Source organism: Salmo salar, chromosome 06, assembly GCF_965601325.2.
Source record: "Salmo salar chromosome 06, fSalSal1, whole genome shotgun sequence".
Classification (NCBI taxonomy): Eukaryota; Metazoa; Chordata; class Actinopteri; order Salmoniformes; family Salmonidae; genus Salmo; species Salmo salar.
The window spans coordinates 70,035,448-70,048,475 of NC_138296.1; the positions used below are offsets into that span (position 1 = coordinate 70,035,448).

The 13,028-nt window shown below is 41.0% G+C and overlaps 1 protein-coding gene across 8 annotated transcripts in view; it reads right to left on the bottom strand.

Moving 5' to 3' along the window:
- The window catches only part of LOC106607874 (CD2-associated protein), a 108,831-nt gene that overhangs the window by 18,085 nt on the left and 77,718 nt on the right, over positions 1 to 13,028 (bottom strand). The window lies entirely within an intron of this gene.

A 13,028-nucleotide genomic window follows, 5' to 3' on the forward strand; every position in this document is an offset into this window, starting at 1 on the left:
AGGTGCCTTAATTTTTCATTCTCAGCAGCCAGGACATGTTAGCATCTATCCCAAGGCATTCTCCAAAATAACACTAAAGTAGCCAACCCTTAATCTCATTAGGGAAATTCTTCATTCTTCAAAGAGAAGTAAACAAACAATCCTGGGAAAAATGTGTCATATGCATTGAGGCCGATTAGATACGCCAACCAAGAATAGGGGTACTTCTTTGATTTGAAAGGGGAAAAAATAGCTATATATTTCTAGTAGCCCTAGAGAGACAAGGGTCCCAGTGGCCCTGAGGTCATCCTTGGAAAGGGGGGAACGCCACGGCGAAGGAACGTTTTTCAGCCACCCTGAGGACTGCTAGTGACATCACTTCTGTAAAGTGACAGGACACGGCAAGTTATTTTTTTCTAATTTTGTGATATCCAATTGGTAGATACAGTCTTGTCCCATCGCTCCAACTCCCCTACGGGCTCGGGAGAGGCGAAGGTCAAGAGCCATGCGTCCTCCGAAACACGACCCTGCCAAGCCACACTGCTTCTTGACACAATGCACTCTTAACGCAGAAGCCAGCCACATCAATATGTCGGAGGAAACACCGTCCAGCTGGCGAATGAAAACAGCTTCCCGGCCGCCACAAGGAGTCGCTAGAGTGTGATGGGACGGCCAAACCATCCCCTAACCCGGACGGCGCTGGACCAATTGTGTGCAGCCTTATAGGTCTCCTGGGCATGGCCAGCTGTGACACAGCCTGGGATTGAACCCGGGTCTGTAGTGACGCCTCAAGCACTGCGATGCAGTGCCTTAGACCGCTGCGCCACTTAGGAGGCTCGACACGCCAAGTTTTTTCACAAGAAGAATGTACCAGACAGTGGATGTGTGTAACTGCAGCACTTCACGTTGACACCAAAGGTCAAATGAGAAATGTGCATGAAACCCAGGGGTGCACAGTTAAAAATATATGGCAAAATAGAAATCAAACTGGATGAGCTTCAGAGATAGATGGGAGGGGTTGATGGTAGCTGAAGGATTTGATTAAAAACAAACAAAAGATATCTATTGTAAAATACATTGTGTCCATAAAATGTATAAGCTGGAAGTAGAGCCCAAGTGTCATTGTCGATTAGTTTACTCCAATTAGGAGAGGGGTGGTAGGGTTAGGGGAAAATAAAGGAAAACACATACAAAAAAAAGGTGTATAAACAGTTGAAGTCGGAAGTTTACATACACCTTAGCCAAATACATTTAAACTCAGTTTTTCACAATTCCTGACATTTAATCCCAGTAAAAAAATCCCTGTTTTTAGGTCAGTTAGGATCACCACTTTATGTTAAGAATGTGAAATGTCAGAATAATAGTAGTGAATGATTTATTTCAGCTATTATTTCTTTCATCACATTCCCAGTGGGTCAGAAGTTTACAAATACTCAATTAGTATTTGGTAGCATTGCCTTTAAATTGGGTCAAACATTTCAGAGAGCCTTCCACAAGCGTCCCACAATAAGTTGGGTGAAGTTTGAGCCCATTCCTCCTGACAGAGCTGGTGTAACTGAGTCAGGTTTGTGGGCCTCCTTGCTTGCACACACTTTTTCAGTTCGTCCCACAAATTCTCTCTGGGATTGAGGTCAGGGCTTTGTGATGGCCACTCCAATACCTTGACTTTGTTGTCCTTAAGCCATTTTGCCACAACTTTGAAAGTATGCTTGGGGTCATTGTCCATTTGGAAGACCCATTAGCGACCAAGCTTTCACTTCCTGACTGATGTCTTGAGATGTTGCTTCAATATATCCACATAATTTTACTTCCTCATGATGCCATCTATTTTGTGAAGTGCACCAGTCCCTCCTGCAGCAAAGCACCCCCACAACATGATGCTGCCAACCCGTGCTTCACGGTTGGGATGGTGCTGCAAGCCTTGCAAGCCTCCCCCTTTTTCCCATGGTGTTTATACTTGCTCACTATTGTTTGTACAGATGAACATGGCACCTTCAGGTGTTTGGAAATTGCTCCCAAGGATGAACCAGACTTATGGAGGTCTACAAAATTTTTTCTGTCATATATTTAGATTTGTTTAATACTTTTTTGGTTACTACATATTCCATATGTGTTATTTCATAGTTTTGATGTCTTCACTATTATTCTACAATGTAGAAATAGTAAAAATAAAGAAAAATCCAAGAATGAGTAGGTGTGTCCAAAAGTTTGCCTGGTACTGTATATATTTACAAAAAAATATATGGGGGATTGGAAATGAGACAATTACAATGAAGCAGACAACTATAATTTGCACTATTGAAGCTAAACCTTTTTTAAAAAAATAACTAAAATCAGACAAAAATGCTGGAGCTAGGGCTGTGGTGGTCATTATATTTTGTCAGACGGTGATTGTCAAGCAAATAACCGCCGGTCTCACGGTAATTGACAATTAATTAACAAACACATTTAGTATCTCTTGGCTTCCACGCATAGCATAAAAGCCACTGATGCAGACCTTCGGAACATCTACATTTTGAAAAGTCTAATAAATACATTTCATATAGCGTACACCATCACAATAAATCCAGGATTTAATTTAGACAGGTCTAAAGAAACATGATATGAAGAAAATGTAGTGTATTTCAGAAGAACAGAATAGCATACTCAGTTGTCCTTATGTTAGGTCCTGATCTAACTATGCCATATGGCTGTGGGCTACACTAGTTCATTTAGCAGACAAGATTTGCTTAGAATTCAGTGGTATTATTTTATAATATGAAGAATACAATTGAACATAGATTAATAAAAGATAAATATTTTCTACAATCGGTGTTGAGCGGTTACCTAAGAAACAAGTCCTCCTATATGATTAATTTAGAGTTATTTCTGCAACTTTAGTTGTGATAGAAATGTTGGGCTATATGTTTTGATTTTTAATACATTTTAAGGCTGCATGATACGACTAATGATGATTTGAAAAAAGTTGCATGAAAGGCATGAGCTCTGCTTTGTTTTTTTGCACAGGCTGTACAGACTTCATCAGTCTCTCATTCACAATTTAACAAGCACTTAATGACTCGAATTTCCCGGCGCATCCCCTTTGTGAGGTCTCCCCGGCTGCGTGCTCCGTAGCACCTCTCACTCACATGGCTCTCGCAGATCTCAATTCTTATTAGCCAATGCCCGTCACGTGATCAGGTCCTTCTCACCGGCTACAAATGAAGACAGACACATCGGGGACACAACTGCGCGCGTTCTTATCCAATTCCCGAGGTTGGAAGAACTGTCCATATTTACTTATCGTCAGCAAACAAAATGAGTAGGCCTAACAAACAGCAAAAGTACAAGCCTATGTCAATCTACTATCCCGCATAGAACAAACATTTACCTATTCTATTCGAGAACAAAATATTCCAAACATAGTCTGGGACAGTTGTGGGATGCAATAGATCCCAAATTAATACAACCACTTGCATCAAAAAAATTGTTTAAAAAGCAAATGAGGCTAACGCAACAGATCAGAACATTTAGATTAAACGGTTGATAAACTATTAGTCTATTTCTTAACATTGTAAGCGCAGCAATGCGCACGCGGCAGTAGTATATAAATGTAAATGTTCCAAAATGCAATCAATTAGTGGGAAAACACCATTTTCAAAAATGACCGCAAATGCGCATGTAAAGCTTTTATTATAAAGGTACATTTTTATGGTGAAAATGATCTTCCCCAAACTTGAAACTCACGTGCTGCGCATGTATGCTAGTTAGGCTCTATACCCGTTGTAAAGCAGATTAATGTGCTTAATTGTAAGAAGTTTTGGCCACTTTAGTTGTGAAACAATTCTTATAAAAAAAATATTGGCCTATGGGCTAGGCTAAATGAGGTGTGCGACTATGATTTGAAAAAGTTGCAAAAATAAAAAAAAAAGGCATGTGCTGTTTGTCTTACTGTACACAAGCTGGACATTATTCACAAGTGATACGCTAATAGCCACCCATCAGCCTATTCTTGATTTAATCTCGTGTTTACAAATACCAAATAATGTGTGAAAATTTGTTTTGATTTAAAATGGACCATTGTCATGCACCTGTCTGGAAACATGGGCAGGGGGGAAAAAAATACATGTCATCTATGCACTTAAATACCTACTGGAGGACACATTTCACATAGTTCATTATCATGCCAGCCAGGTAAGCTATACTCATGTTGTAAAGAGAACCAATGTGTTTAATATTAGGAAAGTTGAGAAATAAATATATAGTCAGCCTATAGAAGCTGATGGGATCCTCTTGTTAATAGAGAGCGTCAAAACTCTGTTCTCTCATGCAATTGCATAGCTTATAGAAATGTTGCGCAACATGAGCTCATGGGCTCTCATTAAGTGTTTGATTAGATTTTCTAATACATTTGCATTGACGTAAGAGTGATTAGAGGGACAATAGAGTGCTGAGTACCAGGCAGTTAGCAAGTTTGGTAGTCTACTAATGACCAGCAGCAGCATCAGAGCTTGGAGAAGCTAGTTACCGAGACTAAACGGTCACGTGGAATTTGACTGTGGTCATGACTCGTGACTGCCAGTGTGGCGGTAATACAGTCATCGTAACAGCCCTACCTGGAGCTACAATATATATACAAATTAAGGGTGCTTTGAGGATAAAACAAGAAGTAAACTTACATACATGAAAGAAACGTATTAATAAAAATATTTAGGCTACATTTAGATTTTAGTCAATTACCAGACACTCTTAAAAAAACTAAATGCATATGCCAAAACTGAAAATGATATCTAAAACGTAGCCCAGTACAGGACATTTACATTAAGAGTTAGTTGTACATTACAGTGCATTCAGACCTCTTAACTGTTCCACATTTAGTTACGTTGCAGCCTTATTCTAAAATTGATTAAATAAAACATTTTCCTCATCAGTCTCCACACAATACCCCATAATGACAATGTGAAAACAGGTTTTTAGAAATTTAGACAAATAGTAATAAGTTACTTACATAAATATTCAGATACTTTGCTATGAGACTCGAAATTGAGCTGAATCCTGTTTCATTGATCATCCTTGAGATGTTTCTACAACTTGATTGGAGTCCACCTGTGGTAAATTCAATTGATTGTCTATATAAAAGGTCCCACAGTTGACAGTGAATGTCAGAGCAAAAACCAAGCCATGAGGTCGAAGGAAATGTCCATAGTGCTCCGAGAAAAGGATTGTGTAGATGCACAGATCTGGGGAAGGGTACATAAACATTTCTGCAGCATTGAAGGTTGCCAAGAACACAGTGGCCTCCATCATTTTTAAATGAAAGAAGTTTGGAACCACCAAGACTCTTCCTAGAGCTGGCCGCCTGGCCAAACTGAGCAATTGGGAGAGAAGGGCCTTGGTCAGGGAGGTGACCAAGAACCCGATTGTCACTCTGACAGAGCTCCAGAGTTCCTCTGTGGAGATGGGAGAACCTTCCAGAAGGGTAACCATCTCTACAGCACTCCACCAATCAGGACTTTATGGCAGGAAGTGGCCAGGAAGACACTCCTCTGTAAAAGACACGACAGCCAGCTTGGAGTTCGCCAAAAGGCACCAAAAGGACTCTCAGACCACGAGAAACAAGATTCTCTGGTCTGATGAAAACAAGATTGAACTCTTTGGCCTGAATGACAAGCGTCACTTCTGCAGGAACCCTGGCACCATCCCTACGGTGAAGCATGGTGGTGCCAGCATCATGATGTGGGGATGTTTTTCAGCGGCAGTGCCTTGGACACTAGTCAGGATCGAGGGAAAGAAGAACAGAGCAAAGTACAGAGAGATCCTTGATGAAATCCGGATCCAGAGCGCTCATGATTCACCTTCCAACAGGACAACGACCCTAAGCATACAGCCAAGACAACGCAGGAGTGGCTTTGGGACGAGTCTCTGAATGTCCTTGAGACCCCCGAAAATAGCTGTGCAGCGATGCTCCCCCTCCAACCTGACAGACCTTGAAAGGATGTGCATAGAATGGGAGAAACTCCCCAATACAGGTGTGCCAAGCTTGTAGCGTCATACCCAAGAAGACTCTATGCTGTAATCGCTGCCAAAGGTTCTTCAACAAAGTACTGAGTAAAGGGTCTGAATACTTTTGTAAATGTGATATTTAAGTCGTTTTTTGGGGGGGGGTAAAAAAACAAACAATTGAATCCATGTTAGAATAAGGCCGTAACGTAACAAAATGTGGAAAAAGTCAAGGGGTCTAAATACTTCTGGGCTCACAAAAGCCGTCAGAAGAGAGGCCTTTGAGATGTCTTCACCAGATAGATCCACTGCCCTGGCTGTTCCCCCTCAACCAGTGACTCATTAGTGTCAACTAAATCACTGTATTAACAGCACACTCACAACACAAACGCTTTGTCCTACATTCAGTCTGACAACTGATAGTAAACAGCACATTCAGCCATTTTACACAATTGAGTGTTCCACTCTGCATTCTCTCTCTCAATCATAGATTAGGCCACATGGAGTTATAGATTAGGTTAGGCCTAATCATAGATTAGGCCACATGGAGTTATTATTTGATGAATAACCTGGAAGAATAAATTAATTCTAAACGTAAACATCCCAGAGAAGGTTAATTGATGTCAGGAAGCTGATTACCTACCGAGCTGTTTCCTGTTTGGACCCCAGGAAGAGTAGCCTCTGGGAATCCTTATGAATAGAAAAAAAAAATAATTCTAGGGACATTTGTTTTTAAATGCCAGGTAAATGTTAATGAGCGCATGCAAACATGTACTACTAAGACAGACAACACAGCTAATAAAGTTATGGAAGTATCTCAAAACGCAGTTCACAGCACGCAAAAAACAAAACATTTGACAGCAGGTATCTTAATACAGGAGGGGATTGTCTCCGCTGCTGTTACCAACAAGCTTGATCTTGCAAGCTAACGTTAGGCACTAAGTTAATGTTAGCAAAACCCAGCTGGAGAGATTTTTTTTGGCACATCTTAGATACGCTACATGTATGTGGACACCTGCTCGTCGAACATCTCATTCCAAAATCATGGGCATTAATATAAAGTTGGTCCCCACTTTGCTGCTATAACAGCATCCATTCTTCTGGGAAGGCTTTCCACTAGATGTTGGAACATTGAGGCCACAAAAGCATTATTGAGGTCAGGTACTGATGTTAGGCAATAAGGCCAGGCTCGCAGTCAGCATTCCAATTCATCCCAAATGTGTTAGATGGGCTTAAGGTCAGGGCTCAGTGCAGACCAGTCAAGTTCTTCCACACCGAACGACAAACCATTTCTGTATGGACCTCGCTTTGTGCACGGGGGCATTGTCATGCTGAAACAGTAAAGGGCCTTCCCCAAACTGTTGCCACAAAGTTGGAAGCACAGAATGGTCTAGAATGTCATTGTATGCTGCGGTGTCAAGATTTCCCGTTGCTGGAACTAAGGGACCTAGCCCACACCATTAAAAACAGCCCCAAACCATTATTCCTTCTCCACCAAACTTTACAGTTGGCACTATGCATTCGGGCAGGTAGCGTTCCCCTGATATTTCATCAAGTTCCAGACGAACAGTTATTGTGCTGACGTTGCTTCCAGAGCCAGTTTGGAACTCAGTAGTGAGTGTTTTAACCGAGGACAGAAGATTTTTACGCGCTACAGCACTTGGCGGTCCCGTTCTGTGAGATTGTGTGGACTACCACTTGTTGCTCCAAGACGTTTCCACTTCACAATAACAGCACTTACAGCTGACCGGAGCAGCACTAGCAGGGCAGAAGTTAGACGAACTGACTTGTTGGAAAGGTGGCATCCTATGATGTTCCATGTTGAAAGTCACTGAGCTCTCCAGAAAGGCCATTCTACTGCCGATGTTTTGTCTATGGAGATTGCATGGCGGTGTGCTCGATTTAATAGTTGTCAGCAATGGGTGTGGCTGAAATAGCCAATTCCACTAATTTGAAGGGGAGACCACATACTTTTGTATACAGTGCCTTCGGAAAGTATTCAAACCACTTGACTTGTTCCACATTTTGGTACGTTACAGCCTTATTCAACAATGTATTAAATCGCATTTCCCCCCCCCCCCCCATCAACCTACACACAATGCCCCGTAATGATAAAGCAAAAACAGTTTAAAAAAATAATATTTGCAAATGTATTAAAAATACAAAACTAAAATATCCCATTTGCACAAGTATTCAGACCCTTAACTCAGTACTTTGTTGAAACACCTTTGGCAGCGACTACAGCACCGAGTCTTCTTGGATATGACCCAACAAGCTTGGCACACCTGTATTTGGGGAGTCTCTCCCATTCTTCTTTGCAGATCCTCTCAAGCTCTGTCAGGTTAGATGGGGAGCGTTGCTGCACAGCTATTTTCAGGTCTCCAGAGATGACAGATCGAGTTGAAGTACAGGCTCTGGCTTGGCCACTCAAGGACATTCAGAGACTTGTCCCGAAGCCACTCCTGCGTTGTCTTGGCTGTTAGCTTAAGGGTTGTTGTCCTGTTGGAAGGTGAACCGTCGCCCCAGTCTGAGGTCTTGAGTACTCTGGAGCAGGTTTTGATCTAGGATCTCTGTACTTTGCTCCGTTCATCTTTGTCTCAATCCTGACTAGTCTCCCAGTCCCTGCCGTTGAAAAACATCTCCACAGCATGATGCTGCCACCACCATGCTTCACCATAGGGATGTTGCTAGGTTTCCTCCAGACCTGACGTTTGGCATTCTGGCCAAATAGTTCAATATTGGTTTCATCAGACCAGAGAATCTTGTTTCTCATGGTCTGAGAGTCTTTAAGGTGCCTTTTGCCAAACTCCAAGCTGGCTGTTATGTGCATTTTACTGAGGAGTGGCTTCTGTCTGGCCACTCTACCATAAAGGCCTGATTGGTAGAGTGTTGCAGAGATGGTTGTCCTTCTGGAAGGTTCTCCCATCTCCACAGAGGAACTCTGGAGCTCTGTCAGAGTGACCATCGGGTTCTTGGTCACCTCCCGATTGCTCAGTTTGGCCGGACGGCCAGCTCTAGGAAGAGTCTTGGTGGTTCCAAACTTCTTCCATTTAAAAATGATGGAGGCCACTGTGTTCTTGGGGACCTTCAATGCGGCAGACATTTTTAGTACCCTTCCCCAGATCTGTGCCTCGACACAATCCTGTCTCGGAGCTCTACGGACAATACCTTTAACCTCATGGCTTGGTTTTTGTTCTGACATGCACTGCCTTTCCAAATCATGTCCAATCAATTGAATTTACCACAGGTGGACTCCAATCAAGTTGTAAAAACATCAAGGATGATCAATTGAAACAGGATGCACCTGAGCTCAATTTCGAGTCTCATAGCAAAGGGTCTGAATACATATGTAAATAAGGTATTTCTGTTTAGTTTTTTTAATATACATTGGTAAAAACGTATAAAAACCTTTTTTGCACTTTGAGAAAACGTTTTTTTTAAATCAATTTCAGAATAAAGCTGTAACTTAACCTAATGTGGAAAAAGTAAAGAGGTCTGAATACTTTCCGAAGGCACAGTATATAGTGTAGTTAACGTAATAGTTATAAGATATATAGCTGGCAAACATTAGTAGTGAATTTCATACAAGTGTAATGTGATCATCTCACTTAAGTTGCGCTGCAGGAAACTCAACCCAAGAAGCGCGTTTCGCTCGATGTGCTACTTGGTAAAGAAACACACGACTGGCTCAAAACAGCTGTTTTGGGAAACTATTATTGGTAAGATTCATAATTAAAACTAATTTAACAGGCAAAATTATGAAGGCCATCCATTTTACCTAATACCTAGTGGACAAGTTGACTGCAGGTATTCATTTAAAATGTACAAATATTCACATTTATTAAAAACAGTATTGACTGTAATGGAAAATCATACAGAGGGTATTTCAAAATACCCCAGGATTCAGTATATCGCCCAACCCTAGTCCGGACCATTACTGTTTTTTACCTCATAATTAATTGCACAAACCTGGTGTCCCAGGTCTGAATCAGCCCCTGATTAGAGGGGGAGACATTTTATTAAAAAGCAGTGGAATTGGCTTTGAGATCCAGATGTCAATTTGAGGGTTGTGGATTAACAGGTGTCTCAGTGCACTATGCACATATAAATAGGCATATGGTCTTCTGGGCTTACATAATCAGCAAGTAGCACAGCGGTGCACTTATTGGGGCAGCAGGTAGCCTAGTGGTTAGAGTGTTTGGCCAGTAACCGAAAGGATGCTAGATCAAATCCCCGAGCTGACAAGGTAAAAATCTGTTGTTCTGTCCCTGAACAAGGCATTTAACCCACTGTTCCTAGGCCGTCAATGTAAATAAGAATTTGTTCTTAACTGAATTGCCTAGTTAAATGAAGGTTAAATAAAGGTTAAATACAAATATTATTAAGCCTGACTGGAGGCTGAGAGACAACAGCAAACAAAAGCAGATAGTTCCAGCACAAATTAATTGATAGCACCTCAATCCCCCTGAGCTATGAAATGTCCCTATTAACATCAAGTACACAAAAACAAATTACATATGTAATTTGATGTGGTTCCTGCCACTCGGGAGATATAGAGGGGGAGTTTACTTGTCCACTAAAAGTATGGTAATATCAAATCACGATTGATTGACAATAGAATTACATAAGGGTGGTAGAGTATACAAAAGGACCTGAAAAAGATGTGTACACACGTCCACCACACACAAAAGTAGGTCAGAAGAGAGGCCTATGAGACATCTTCACCAGATAGACTTGGCTGTCAATTAGTGACTTAGTGTCAACTTCATCACCGTGTTAACAGCACACTCGCAACACTTTGTCCTACATTCAGTCTGACAACTGATAGTAAATACGCAAATGTCTCTCTCTCTCTCTCATTGGGCCACGTGGAGATGACTTATATGATTAGTACCCTGGAAGAAGAGTGTTAATTGTAAACAAGAACATCCCAGAAAAAGTATGTTGAGGTCAGGAAGCTGACTGCCTGTTTAGAAAACATGATGCTGAAAAGCAGCACAGCTTTCAAGTAAAATAACATTGTTGTAGAGCAGGGGTATTCAAATCTTGCTGGTGTTCTGTTCTACCTGATAATTCATTGCACACACCTGGTATCCCAGGTCTGAATCAGTCCCTGATTAGAGGGGAAGAAAAAAAGCAGTGGAACTGACTTGAGCTCCACGTTTTAATTTGAGGGCTGTCGAGCAACAGTGTCTCAAAGGACAGACAATAGGCTGCAGCTGACATTGCTCTGAAACCACCAGGGATCCTCACATACAAAGAAACTTTCAGAGAGATACAGTGCCTTTAGAAAGTATTCATCCCCCTTAACTTATTCCACATTTTGTTGTGTTACAACCTGAATTGTAAATAGATAAAAAATATATAATCCTCACACCCATCTACACACAATATTCCATAATGACAAAGTGAAAACATATCTATAAATTGTAGCAAATGTATTGATAATGAAATACAGAAATCTCATTTACATAAGAATTCACACCGCTGAGTCAATACGTTAGAATCACGTTTGGCAGCCATTACAGCTGTGAGTCTTTCTGGGTAAGTCTCTAAGAGCTTTGCATACCTGGATTTGAACATGAATTATGCCCCGATTTAAAATTACTCTGATGTTTTTCGTATGATTACTTAAAACTTGCTATGTCCTCATTGTGGTTTTATGGACGTATTCAATGCGTCTTATTTATACACTTTTGTAGTGTTTGTGAAATGCATATTGTTATGTTTGGTAGCACTTATTTATTTTTCCTTTGCCTCCCACCCCTTTCCATGCGTGGAACGGATGTGGGTGGGGCTAGGTCTACATAGAGGTACTGTTTTCAGAAAATTCACAAAAGCTCTGACGAAGGCCGTTAGGCCGATACGTAAGCTTATTAAATATCAGTGTTACTATCAAGAGCAGTGTGCGGTTTCCTTTTTCCTTCATCCTGTTTCAACTGTTGCCATGCACCTGCAATAAGATTGCTCAGATGTGCGAGTGCCTTTTGAATTTTGTATACCTGGATTGTACAATATTATTAAACATTTTTCAAGCTCTGTCAAGTTGGTTGTTGATCATTGCTAGACAGCCATTTTAAAGTCTTGTCTGAGATTTGAGCCAACTTAAGTCAACTTAAGTCAACTTAACTAAGCCACTCAGGAACATTCAATGCATCTTGGAAAGCAACTCCGGTGTAAATTTAACGTTGTGTTTTAGGTTATTGTCCTGCTGAAAGCTGAATTTGTCTCCCAGTGTCTGTTGGAAAGCAAACAACCAGGTTATGCTCTTGGAGTTTGTCTGTGCTTAGTTAGCTCTATTCCGTTTGTTTTTATCATAAAAACGACCCAGTTCTTGCCGATGACAAGGATACACATAACATGATGCAGCCACCACCATGCTAGAAAATATGAAGATTGGTACTGACTGATGTGTTGGATTTGCCCCAAACTTAATGTATTCAGGACTTAAAGTAAATTTCTTTGCCACATTTTTTGCAGTTTTATTTTAGTGCCATATGCATGTTTTTGAATATTTTATTCTGTAGTCTTCCTTTTCACTTAGGTTAGTATTGTGGAGTAACGACAAGGTTCTTGATCCATCTTCAGTTTTCTCCTATCACAGCCATTTGTAACTGTTTTAAAGTCACCATTGGCCTCATGGTGAAATCCCTGAGCGGTTTCCTTCCTCTACGGCAGGTATTCCCAAACTGGGGTACGCGCAATGCTGTCGGGGGTACGCCAAATAAAAATGTGATTCACATTTTTTTTTTTTAAATGTACTTTTTTCCCCCTTTTTGCATTTTCAAACAGTCTATTTAGATTTTCCAACGGGTGAGGTTTTTCTCTCGCCTGAGTAGCTTCATATCTCTCCCAAAAATAAAGTTAAACCATCTAGCGTTCAGCGAAATAACAACAATGTCAATACAGGTAGCCTAGTCAAATAATTAACATCCAATCACATTAACGTTACTCTCTAGCGGGAATTCCACTAACGGTCCGTATGTAGCCAAACGTAGCTGCTGCTCATTCCGTTTGCTCGAAAATTGATTAATGGTTAAAAAAAAAGGCCCGCATCCATAGAGACACAT